This window comes from Heptranchias perlo, chromosome 20 (genome assembly GCF_035084215.1).
Source record: "Heptranchias perlo isolate sHepPer1 chromosome 20, sHepPer1.hap1, whole genome shotgun sequence".
NCBI classification, from domain to species: domain Eukaryota; kingdom Metazoa; phylum Chordata; class Chondrichthyes; order Hexanchiformes; family Hexanchidae; genus Heptranchias; species Heptranchias perlo.
In genome coordinates, this window is record NC_090344.1 from 9,492,475 (window position 1) to 9,506,052 (window position 13,578).

General features: G+C 43.6%; 3 non-coding genes across 3 annotated transcripts; 1 reads left to right on the forward strand and 2 right to left on the reverse strand.

Moving 5' to 3' along the window:
* Nucleotides 1–422: 422 nt before the first annotated feature.
* Nucleotides 423–511, reverse strand: trnap-agg (transfer RNA proline (anticodon AGG)). Its single transcript is given in 2 exon segments — nt 423–458; nt 476–511. It is a non-coding gene; the product is annotated as a tRNA-Pro (tRNA).
* Nucleotides 512–4,308: 3,797 nt separating this feature from the next.
* trnat-agu (transfer RNA threonine (anticodon AGU)) lies at nt 4,309–4,382 on the forward strand. The gene has a single exon. It is a non-coding gene; the product is annotated as a tRNA-Thr (tRNA).
* Nucleotides 4,383–9,759: 5,377 nt separating this feature from the next.
* On the reverse strand, nt 9,760–9,841 carry trnas-cga (transfer RNA serine (anticodon CGA)). The gene has a single exon. It is a non-coding gene; the product is annotated as a tRNA-Ser (tRNA).
* Nucleotides 9,842–13,578: the final 3,737 nt, after the last annotated feature.

The following is a 13,578-nucleotide window of genomic DNA, read 5'->3' on the forward strand; positions in this document are numbered from 1 at the left end:
CACCATTTACAAAGTATTCTGATCGATCCTTTTTGGTCCAAAGTGGATGACCTCACACTTGACTAAATTGATATCGATTTGCCACAATTTTACCCATTCATTTATTATATTAATGCCTCTCTGTAATTTTATGTTTACATCTGCACTGCTTACAATGCTGCCCATCTTGGTGTCATCGGCAAACTTGGATATGTGACTTTCTATCCCGTCATCTAATATCCGCCTGAATTGGGAAAAATCCAAATTCAGCTTCAATCTCCTCATCATCTTGAGACATTTTATTTCCTTCACGTGTGTTGCGCCGACGAAACTTCGGCATTGAGTCCACTGGAGCTCAAACATGCTCTGGATTTCATTCAGTTCAACCAACAGCAACACTGAAAAGATGTCAGAAGCCAATTGGTGACTTTTCACTAAAAGGAAGGCTGGTCCGGGATTTGAACCCGGGACCTCTCGCATTTCACTCAATGAAACGCCCTAAGCGAGAATCATACCCCTAGACCAACGAGCCGCTATTGTTTCAGTTATGCAGCCAGTGTAAAAGTTCGTTGCCTCCCACAGCCGATCGGCCATCCTTTCAGACCACGTCTGTGCATCCAATCTCGTTTTCTGCTCCGGTGTCCATCAATATCAAGTTGCACACTAAATACTTCCAATCACCAATATTAGTCTCCCTTTACCAAATTGGTTTCGAGTGTACGACTTGAGTTGTCAAGTGAGACGTTTCAGAATTATTTGCTCTTAAACTACATTGCTTGGGAGGATACTGAGAGGTGTGTCGATTTGCGGCACGCTCTGTTCCCTTTGCATCGCCTCATGCACATTGAGTTGAATCATGGAAAGGCTACAACACGGAAAGAGGCCATTCGGCCCATCGAGTCCGTGCTCGCTCTCTGCAACAGCAATCCAGCTAGAAACACTCCCCCGCCTTTCCCCGAAGCCCTGCATTTTTTTTCCTTTCAAGTACTTATCCAGCTCCCCTTTGAAGGCCATGATTGAATCTGCCTCCATCACACCCTCGGGCAGTGCATTCCAGATCCGAACCTCTTGCTGTGTGAAAAAGTTTTTCCTCATGTCACCTTTGGTTATTTTGCCAATCACCTTAAACCGATGTCCTCTGGTTCTTGACCCTTCCGCCAATGGGAACAGTTTCTCTCCATCTTCTATGTCGAGATCCTTCATGATTTTGAATACCTCTATCAAATCTCCACAAAACCATCTCTGTTCCGAGGAGAACAACCTCAGATTCTCCAGTCTATCCACGTAACTAAAGTCCCTCATCCCTGCAATTATGCTGGTAATTTTTTTCTGCTCCCCCTCCAAGGCCTTCACATCTTTCCTGAAGTGCGGTGTCCCGAACCGGACACAATACTTCAGTTGTGTTCGAACCAATGTGTTATAATGTTTCATCCTGACTTCGAAACTTTTGCACTCGAAACATCTATTTATAAAGCCCAGGACCCCGAATGCTTTTTAACCGCTTTCTCAACCTGCCCTGCCACATTCAACTATTTGTACACATGAACCTCTCTTTGTTCCTGTACCGCTTTCACATTTGTGCCCTGGAGTTTATATTGCCTCTCCTCGTTCTTCCAACCGAAATGTATCACTTCGCATTTTTCAGCGTTAAATTTCATCTGCCACGTCTCCGCCCATGCCACCAGCCTGTCTATGTCATTTGAAGTCTATCACTGTCCTTAACACTGTTTACTACCCTTCCAAGGTTTGTTTCATCTGCAAATTTTGAAATTGTGCCCTTTTTATCTAAAGTCCAAGTCATTGATATATATCAAGAAAAGCAGTGGTCCGAGCACTGATCCCTGGGGAACACCACTGTACAACTCTCTCCAGTTCGAAAAAGAACCGTTCCCCAGTCATCTCTGTTTCCTGTCCCTTTCTTGATGATCAGCCTACCATGCAGCACTTTATCAAACACCTTTTGAAAGTCTGTATACACCGCATCAACCGAATTGCCTTCATCTATCCTCTCTGTTACCTCATCAAAAACTCTTACAGGTTAGTTAAGCACGATTTGTATTTAACAAATCCGTGCTGGCTTTACCTAATCAATTCACCCTCGACCAAGTGACTGTTAATTCTGTCCCGGATTATCGTTTCTAAAAGTTTCCCCACCACTGAGGTTAAACTGATTGGCCTATATTTGCTGGGTTTATCCGTGCACCCATTTCTGAACAAGGGTGCAACCTTTGCAATTCTCAAGTCCTCTGGCACCACCCACATATATAAGGATGTTGATAGATTATGGCCATAGTCATATTTCTCTTTGCCTCTCATTTCCTTTTTCTCTTCCCCTCTGAACTCCCTAATTTCGGCCTGGTGAATGAGAGCATAAACAAGTTAGCATTTCATTCAGCCGGAAACAGAAAGTTACTGGTTGATGAATGGCGATTTGAACAAGTATTCGTCTTTTTTACAGAGTTGAATGAGTGTTGCGAAATTAATACAGTGAACTAGAATTCCTGATGGGGAACGGCTTCAGACATCACATTACTGCCCACACTGGGAAAAAGGATACTTCCGAAACTTTGACAACACATCGCAGGTCCCGCTGAAAAGTGACAGCTTGCCAGCTATTCCGAAATTTGGAGCCTGGACAGGGAGTTAAACGCTGGACCTTCAGCTCACTGCCCACTTTAAAAGTCTGATACTCTACCGACTGAGCTACCCAGGCTCGATACGACATAAGCTCCCATCGTGCATATTCATGGGAGGCCTCTGAATCATCCCTGCAGCCGGCGAGCAAGGGTGAGGTCCGTTTGATAAAATTCTCAGCAACGTGTTGAGGAGAATCCTTGTTCCTGTTGAACATGATGTAAGAAACATGGACAGTGAACTCGTGAGTTTACAATTCTTCTTGTTTGTGCCAAATGTCTTGACATTCGTTAGCACCAATTGAAATAACACTTTACCCAGCGGCACAAAAGCTGAACTTGTCCCACACGGGAGCTGGAAAAGGCCTCTCGACCTTTCAGCGTATTAACATCTGTAAGCTGAATAATTTCTCCCGTTACACAGTGACACCAGGCAGCATATTTTCCTTCAAAATTTTGCCAACACGAAACTTCCAACCGATGAATATCGGCTTAACGAAAAGAAGAATTGTTTGTTTGGTTCTTTAGATTTAAAGATCTCGTACCGGCCCCTTTGCCATATGAGCTGCCGCTAAAAGTCCCCTCTCCCCCTATGAACAAGGAAACTGGCACCTGCTGTTGCAAGACGGCAGGCCGGAGGAACCCAAGAGCTCCCATGGGAACACTAAGAAGTAGACGCGTTATGGAACATAACAGTTGCACCTTGAACTCCAGTCAAAATGTTCGGAGTAAAAGGTTTGATTGTTTTAGAAGACGCTCGAACTCACAACCTGGTCATTTCGGGAGCCCACACTGCTATAAATAAGTAACGCACGCTCAATAATTGTGCAACACGAGAGCAGCGAACAACCGACAGCATCAGCGCTCCTGCCAAACAGCTTCATTTTCGGTCTCTCAATGATCACTTCGAGATCTTTCTCAAACAGAAGCCTCCAATCAACATGCGCTTCATTAAATAACAATTCTTAAATCAAGAGAGTTTTGATCGATCATGACTAAGGCATGTACAATTTCCTCACTTGTTCCTTTCAATCCCCTGGGATGGTAAACATCAGGTCGTGGAGATTTGTCTATATTTAGCCTAATTATTTTCTCCATTGCCATTATTTTACTAAAACGAAACCCCTTGATTTATTAACAGTTTTCCTAGTGTCTCTGCTTTTAGCCTCATCCATTTCTGTGACGACCGATGCAAAGTAAAAATTTAGCAACTCTGCCATTTCCTGATTTTCAATTACAATATCACCTCCATCTGTCTTCAAGCGGCCCACATTACTCCAAGCCTCCCTTCGTTCTCTTAATATATTCGGAAAAACCTTGAGAGTTGTCCTCATTTTCCCTCACAAGTTTTTCTCCTTTTCCCTTTTTGCTCCTCTTACGCTTTTTTTTAGTTTCAGCACCACAATAAACAACACTCCGCTGTAAAGTTCGGCTCAATAGTTCTCCAATGTCAGAGCGAGAATTGTCTGATCCCCGAATTTATTTAATGTACCAAATACAATCACACATAATCATCCGTGTAACAACGCACTGATGGATACACAAAGATCAACACAGCGAGAAATCCAGTCAGTGTCGGTATGCACAGGTGAACGGACAAGCGAAACAGACAAAGATAAAACGGCCTGAACCCCCGACAGTGAAGTGTCGCTGATAGATATTAATGAGAGGAGGTGGAGATAAAGTGTCATCAATTGGCGCTGTGGCTTAGTTGGTTAAAGCGTCTGTCTAGTAAACAGAAGATCCTGGGTTCAACTCCCAGCAGTGCCTTGTGCAGCTGGTTATTTTACCTAATTTGTGGAATTGAGCGACAAAATAACACTGTGGTGTTTGTTCAGGAGGAAACGGATCACCGAATGACTGTTCAAAAACGCCCTTTCATTGTGCAGACAGACCTCTCATAGAATGTGTCTGTAACACGTTAATTTAAAGACACATTCTTGTTTCTGGGCTCGTTGGGGTCGTGGTTTAATTCACGATTTGAGGTTCAAACCCGGAAGTGGTCCGAATTTGGACCTGGACTTGTGATCTTGACCTGCGGTGCAAACGTTTGCAAAGAGGGAAAGGAAGTCCCCAAATCACTCCACCTGAATCGCCAGGCCCCGATGAAATACATCCCAGGCTGTTAACAGAAGCAAGGAAGGAAATAGCGGAGGCTCTGCCCATCATTTTCCAATCCTCCCTGGCTGCAGGTGTGATGCCGGAGGATTGGAGGACTGCTGAAGTTGTACCGTTGTTTAAAAAGGGAGAAAGGAATAGATCGAATTATTGCAGGCCAGTCAGCCTAACCTCGGTATTGAGCACAATTCTGGGGGAAAGTATTAATCTTCATTTAGAAAGGGACGGATTAATGAAGGGCAGTCAGCATGGATTTGTTAAGGGAAGGTCGTTTGAATTGAATTTTTTTGGAGGTATCAAGGAAGGTGGATGAGGGTAGTGCGTTTTTTGTAGTCTACATAGATTTTCGCGAGGCTTTTGACAAAGTCCTACATGGCAGATTGGTCAAAAGTGTAAAAGCCCATTGGATCCAAGGGAAATTGTCAAGTTGATCCAAAATTGACTGAGTGGCAGGAAGCAATGGTCGACGGGTGTTTTTGTGACTGCAAGGCTGTCTCGAGTGGGGTTCCGCAGGGATCCGTACTAGGTCGCTGCTTTTCGTGGCACAGATCATTGATTTGGATTTAAATGTACGGGGTATTATTAACAATTTTGCAGAAGATGCAAAAATTGGTCGTGTGGTTGATGGTGAGGAGGGAAGCTGTGGACTGCAGGAAGATATCAGTGGAATGGACAGGTGGATAGAATAGTGGCAAATGCAATTCAATCTGGAGAATGAGGTAATGCATTTAGGGAGGGCAAACAAGGCAAGGGAATACACAATAAATATTGAAACTAATTTGCCATTTACACGCCCATTTTGCAAGTTTACTGATGTATTAACTACAGCTCCCAATTATGTGCTGTCTGTCAATTTTAAAATTGTATTTCCGATTCCTATGACTAAATCATTAATGTAAATTGTGAACAACAGTGGTCCCAGCACCGATAAATTGTGAACAACAGTGGTCCCATCACCGATAAATTGTGAACAACAGTTGTCGCAGCACCGATAAATTGAGAACAACAGTGGTCCCAGCACCGATAAATTGTGAACAACAGTGGCCCCAGCGTCGATAAACTGTGAACAACAGTGGTCCCAGCACCGATAAATTGTGAACAACAGTGGACCCAGCACCGATAAATTGTGAACAACAGTGGACCCAGCACCGATAAATTGTGAACAACAGTTGTCCCAGCACCGATAAATTGTTAACAACAGTGGACCCAGCACCGATAAATTGTGAACAACAGTGGACCCAGCACCGACAAATTGAGAACAACAGTGGTCCCAGCACCGATAAATTGTGAACAACAGTGGCCCCAGCACCGATAAACTGTGAACAACAGTGGACCTGACGATACCGGATTTCTTTACCCTTAGTCTGGTTCAGCAATAACTGATGAGAATAACACTTGAAAGTTTAACACAATTTATTAGCTGCAGCTGACCTTATCTGTAGAATTGATTTCAACTCTTGACAGAGTCTGGTCAATCTCATAGAGCAGGCAAAATTACATAGGCAGATCCACACAATTATACATTTTCAGAGTGGGGAGGGACATGAGTAGCAAGGGGTTAAAACCAATCATAAGCTGAGTCTTGGCAAGCCATGCTAACTGACATAATGACCGACCACTCACAGTTCATACTTGTTCATGCGTATGCCAAGGAAAAGGGAGGCTACCTTATCTCTGGCTTGGGATGTTTTTTCACCTTGCCTGCAAAGGGAGATCCATTCATTAATGCAGCTGCATGACAACTCCTTATACTAGAATTCAACTTTATCATATCTCTTTGCTTGATTAACACAAGGCAGGCTTATACATAAAGAAAATTAATAACGTAAACAGGTGGTCAAAGAAGAAGCTCATTGTTTCTAATTCTAGCTAGCAAAATGGGCTACTTATATTAACCATTGGTTCACCACACAGCTACTTCGCTGTGGAGGTATCTCACTATAAACCACTAAAAGCTTACCCCATATGCATTTTTATTAAAAGGGCGCCCCGTATGCATTCTCAAACCCAGCACTGATAAATTGTGAACAACAGTAATCCCAGCACCGATAAATTGTGAACAACAATGGTCCCAGCACTGGTAAATTGTGAACAACAGTGATCCCAGAACCGATAAATTGTGAACAACAATGGTCGCAGCACCGACAAATTGTGAACAAAAGTGGTCCCAGCACCGATAAATTGTGAACAACAATGGTCGCAGCACCGACAAATTGTGAACAAAAGTGGTCCCAGCACCGATAAATTGCGAACAACAATGGTAGCAGCACCGACAAATTGTAAACAACAGTGGTCCCGGCACCGGTAAATTGTGAACAACAGTGGTCCCAGCACCGATAAATTGCGAACAACAATGGTCGCAGCACCGACAAATTGTAAACAACAGTGGTCCCAACACCGATAAATTGCGAACAACAGTGGTCCCAGCACCGGTAAATTGTGAACAACAGTGGTCCCAGGACTTTTGACCTTGAACTGCATTTGAAACTTCTGCATAAAATGAAATGAAGTCCCCAAATCGCCCCACGTGGCTCTCAAACGCCACGTGGGGCGATTTGGGGACTTCATTTCAATGCGAACAATCAGGAATTTAAAGGCAACTCAACGACCTGCACTTTCTTTGAATAAGTTTTGTTCGCCATTATATTTGACCGTGAAATCGCTCTCGGCTTTCATCTTGCTGAAGCAGAGTGTGGCCGCTTTGTATCTGCGAGCATGTCGGTGACGTGGTGAGCTTTGACACTGATCGCTTCCAATTTGTAAAATTTCACCAAGCGTCAGCGAAATGAAACCGAGAATCGAATTGTCCCTGTAAGTGATGAATTGAAGGGATTGGTGCTCCAAGCAGATCTGGAAAATGCACAGTGCAATCGGTCAGGAGTTCGAAATCCACCCTCCAGCCACTCACCAATCATATTAACTGAGCTTTACTCTGGCCCAGTGTCACCGCACTGAAAGTGAGTATTTCTCCGGCATGTTTTTCTTCAGAGTTGCTGGTTTAAGAGTGAAGACCGGCTGTTTGGATTTTCACTCCGACAAGCTTCAACCATTCATTTTGGACTGACTGCAGACAGTTGTTATATTGGTCGCTGCAAACTCAAAGTTTAGCCCAATTAATTATTGGTTTAGCAGGTGACCTTTTCGCCTGTCCAGTTGGTGCTGTCGGTTAGCACGGAAGTTTGATGGTTCGAGCTCTTATTTGATTTTTCCTCAGGATTCATCGCCTCAAAGTTCCAGGGTTTCAATGTATGTTTTGGAAGCAAGAAAATTACAATTCTCCTTGGCAGACAAGCCGAAGGGAGGCCGCACTCGCTGCAGGAGAGCTGGTTCGCTGTGACATGGAGATTTCTGTAGTGAGCGAGACCAGACTGTTTCTATGTTCAGAAAATAAATGTCACACCCTTTATGTTGGAAAAGCAAAACGGTGGGGATTTTTGTATCAGATGTTCCTCGTTGCGTTACTTTCATCTTGATCGTAGAACCGGTTCGGGCGTTCTTGTAATAAAAGGCGACAATTTCCTATTCATTTTAAATTTAACAACAGCTGCACTGAGCTTTTAATCATACTCTTAAGATACAGTCTGTAAAATGATGAAATTTGATCACCTGCAAAGCATAAAAATCTGATTAAAGTTTTGACTGTCTCTCGGTAACCACGTCAACATCTCCTTCAGTATGAAATCGAAAGTTATCGTTTGATTAATGGTGAATAAAACAGTCATTCATCTACCAACAGGGTTTAATTAGTTTCATGTAATTAATTTAATAACTTTTGCTAAAGTTAATTCGCTGACTTGGAATCGAACTCATGCGTTGGTGGGAGCACTGATTTCTCACCATCAGTCCATCGGGGAGCGCCCAAGATTGCGCACGGAACACAGCAGAACTGGTAAGATTGACTTTTCTTTCACTCTTCCGTGATTCATTCAGCTCTGTGTTTATTTTCAGGCCTCTTATCTCTCCCTTCTTTTCAGCTTCTGACTGCGGATATTCTTGTGGTTAAATATGAATAATATAGAATATCTCACAGCCCCAGTATATGTGCTCCTTCTCTGTACAGTTCTGTACAAAATCAAACTGTACGTTTATAACGACGGTGTCTCTCCTTCACCCCCGACAGAAGCAGGAGGAGATGCCACTTTAAACTGCCAGTTGCTTCAAATGATTCATGATGGACCTGCGTGGCCTTGCAGTTTTCCGAGGAGCTGCATTCAGGTTCGTGAATTTTGGAAATGGAAACATGTCCATCAGCAGCTTGTGGTAGTATTTTACCTCACTTTCCATTTCAAGTACATGCCTAGTTGCACTTGGTGCTGTCATTGCCTGAACATCACCTTCTGTCGCGATAGTAGTTTGAACAGAAAATGCCATTTTTTTGCGAGCAGCTTGTCTCGCACGATAATGACCTGAATTACAAAGAGGCAAGTGGGAAAGGCCGCGTTGGGCTGCTTGTTCGCACCAAAGAATTTTCAGCGTTTCCTTGTGGTCTAGTGTTTAGATTCGGTCATCACCATGGCAACGGTTTGATTGTTGTATGTCTCAACATTCGCATTTAAACACTCTACCATAAGTGCACTGTATTCAAATTGCTGATTTTTTTCACTGTGAGGTCGAAGAGACATAAATGTGTGGACAATAGCTCCGAATACATCAACAGGGTTGCACCTTTGCTTCTCCCCCCGTCTCAGTCTTTCCATCTTTACCCTTCTCTGCTGGTGTTGCAGGTTCGATCATCCTTGGCCGTTCAAGAAAACCTGAGAAGTCCATCAGGGGAAAATTCAGAGAGTCAAGAGACAGGGAGAGATTAAAGTATAGAAAAAAATCGGATAAATATCAAGCTTTGCGAACGAGCAGAATTTAAGATGGAGCTTGGTAGAGATTCTTTCACGTGCCGTGCAACTCTGCAAGAGACCATTGGCTCCGAATTAAAAGCATTTGCCACGCTGGATCATCTCTCTGAGGGAGGGAACACGGTCCGTCAACTCCAGTCCTTATTTGTTTGATCATTGAACAAATCTATAAGAAATAGCGCTATGAGCAGGATTCGAACCTGCGCAGGAAAACCCCATTAGATTTCGAGTCCAACGCCTTAACCACTCGGCCATCGCAGCTATGCAAAAAAAGAACAGCTACTGCTACCAAAAGGGTGCAACCAGTGCAGAATTCGGTGCAACCCATCGCCGATCGGCCATCCTGCGATCCATCCAATCACTTTTTCTATTCCGATGCACAGCAATGTGAAGTTGTACACTAACTATTTCATATCAACAATATTAGCCTCTCTTTACCACATTCGTTTTGAATGTGCGACTTGTCATGCCAAGTGAGACTTTTCAGAATTAATTTCTCGAAAGTTACATTGTTGTCTCCCTCGGGATCCGCAGATTATCCACTCAACCACAAGTATAACAGTGACGACACTTCAAAAATACCTCATTGGCTGAAAAGCGCTTTGGGAGCTCTTGAGGTCGTGAAAAGCGCTTTTTAAGACAAGACTTTCTTTCTTTTTATACTGGAATAAAATTACTGATGTTTTCACTATGAGGACGAAGAGACATTAATGTGTAGATATTATCTGCGAGTTCATCATCTGGGTTGGATTTTTAGTTTTCCTCCCGTCTCAGTCTTTCTATCTTTACCCTTCTCTGCTGGTGTCGCAGGTTCGATCAGCTTTGGCCGTTCAAGGCTGCCTGAGAAGTCCATCAGGGGGAAACACAGAGAGACAGAGAGAGACAGAGAGATAAAAGTATCGAAAAAACCTAACGTCAAGTTAGCAGCATTTACGATGGAGATTGGGAGATATAGAATCATAGAATCGTCACTGCACAGAAGGAGGCCATTCGGCCCATCGAGCCTGTGCCAGCTCTCTTTAAGTGCAATCCAGATCGTCCCATTCCCCCGTTCTTTCCCCGTATACCTGCAAATATTTTCCCTTCAAATACTTATCCAATTCCTCTTAGAAACAAGGATTAAATCTGCTTCCACCACCCTTTCAGGCGATGCATTCCAGATTATATCCACTCGCTAGTTTAAGAAGTTTTTCCTTTTATCGCCTTTGGTTCTTTTGTCAACCACCGTAAATCTGCGTCCTCTGGTTCTCGACCCTTCCGCCAACGGGAGCAGTTTTTTTTAATTTACTTTATCTAAACCCGTCATGATTTGAACACTTCTATCAAATCTCCACTCAACTTTCTCTGCTCGAAGGGAACAACTCCAGCTTCTCCAGTCTACCCACGTAACTGATGACCTCATCCCTGGAACCATTCCAGTAAATGTTTCTGCACCCTCTCTGACGCCTTCACATCCTTTATAAAGTGCGGTGCCCAGTTTTGGACAGTTGTGGAACATTGTGAAGTTCCCTTCACGTATCTTGATATTTTGCAAGTGACCACTGGGCTCCCAGTTAAAATGATCTGCCGCGGTGGAGTATCTCTCTGAGGGAAGGAATTGCAGCCCGTTATCTCCAGTTCATATTTATTTGAGCATTGAACAAAACTTTACACAATAGCGCCGATAGCACGATTCCAACTTCTGCCGGAATACCCCATTGGGTTTCAGATCTAACGTCTGAACCACGCGACTACCGCAGCTGCGAGCGCCTTTGATGCACGGCTGTAAATCAGAATGAACAGGGTACTCACAGGAGATTTGTGAGATAATATGTTCTTTCAGACAGGTTTCCAACTGGACACATGCAGCCGCGACCGTCTGGACGTTGCTGTTTCACTGGTAGAATTCTCACCTGCCACCCGAGGAGACGGGGATTGGTTCCCGGCCGATGAAGGAACATTTTCTTTCTGCACCCCTGAAAAGAGATAGATTCACATTCAGCTTCAATCTGCACACCACGTTGAGACATTTTCCTTTCCCTATGTGGTGTTGCGTCGACAAACCCTCTGCATTCCAGCCACGAAACGTCAAACATGCTCTAGAATTAAGTTAATCCTGTATTCTGCAAGGCTGAAAAGATGTGAAAAATAAATGAATGAATTTCCACTGAAAATAGTGACACAGGAGGGCTCGTCCAGGAATTTGAACCCCGGACCTCTCACATATCAATTAGTGAAACGCCCAAAGTGAAAACCATAATCCGAGACCAACGAGCCGTCAGTAACACAGCCGTGCAACCAGTCGAAAGTTTCCCTGCTCCCCACAACCGATCGCCTATCCTATTAGACCGCTCTGTCCATCCAATCATCGAATCATATAATGATTACAGCACAGAAGGAAGTCAATTCGGCCCATCCAGACCGTGCTATCTCTTTGTCAGAGCAATCCAGTTCGTCTCATTCCCCCGCTCTTTCCACGTGGCCCTGCAATTTTTTCCCTTCAAGTATTTATCCCATTCCTTTGTGAAAGCCACGATTGATTCTGCTTCCACCGTTTCAGGCAGCACGTTCCAGATCATAACAAGTCTCTGCGTAAAAAAGTTTTACTCATTTCGCCTTTGGTTTCTTTTGCCAATCACCTTAAATCTGTGTCGTCTGGTTCTCGACCTTTCTGCCAATGGGAACAGCTTCTCTTTATTTACTTTTTCAACACCCTTCATGATTTTGATCACTTCTATCAAATCTCCTCTCAACCGACTCTGCTCTAAGAACAATCCTAACTTCTCCAGTCTGTCCACCTAACTGAAGTCCCTCATCCCTGGAACCATTCCAGTAAATCTTTTCTGCATGCTCCCGGAGGCCTTCACATCCTTCCTAAAATGCGGTGCCCAGAATTGGACACAATACTCTGGTTGTAGCCGAACCAGTGTTTTATAAAGGTTCAACATAACTTTCTTGATTTTGTACTCCATGCCTCTATTGATACCCAGAACCACTTTCTCAGCCTGTCCTGCCACCTTCAAAGATGTGTGCACATATGCCCCCAGGACTCTCTATTCCAGCATTTCATTGAGAATTGTATCATTTAGTTTATATTGCCTCTCCCCATTCTTCCTGCCAAAATATATCACTTCGCATTTCTCTGCATTAAATGTTATCTGCCATGTGTCCGCCCATTCCACCAGCCCGTCTGTGTACTCTTGAAGACTATTATTATCCTCTTCACTGTTTACTACAATTACTAGTTTTGTGTTATCCGCGAATTTTGAAATTGTTCCTGTCCGGACAAGTCCAATTTATTAATATATATCAAAAAGCAGTGGTCCTAGTCCCGACCCCTGTGAAACAACACTGACTACCTTCCACCAGTCCGAAAAAAAATACCTTCACCACGACTGTTTGTTTCCTGTCATTTATCCAATTTAGTATCCATGCTTTTATTCCATGTGCTTCGATTTTGCTGAGAAGCATATTATGTGGCACTTTACTTCATCGAAAAACTCAATGAAGTTAGTTCAACATGATTTGCCTTTAACAAATTCGTGATGGCTTTCCTTTATTAATCTACACTTGTCGAACTGGCTGTTATTGTTATCCCGTATTTATCGTTTCCAGAAGCTTCCCTGCCACCGAGTTTTAACTGACTGTCCTGTAGTTGCTGGGTTTATCCTTGCACACGTTTTTAAAAAGGGAGTAACATTTGAGATTTTCCAGTCGTCTGGCACCACCCCCATATCTCAGGACGATTGGAGATTATGGCCAGCAACTCTGAAATTTTCACCCTTACTTCCCTCAGAAACCAAGGATGCATCCGATCCGGACCGTGTGACTGACCCACTTTAAGTACAGCCAGCCTTTCTCGTACCTTTTCTTTATCAATTTTTATCCCATCCAGTATCTCCACGACCTCCTCTTTTACTGACTCTGGCAGCTTCTTCTTCCTTGGTGAAGACAGATACAAAGTACTCATTTAATACTTCAGCCTTGCCCTCTGCCTCCGTGCATCATCTGCTTTTCTG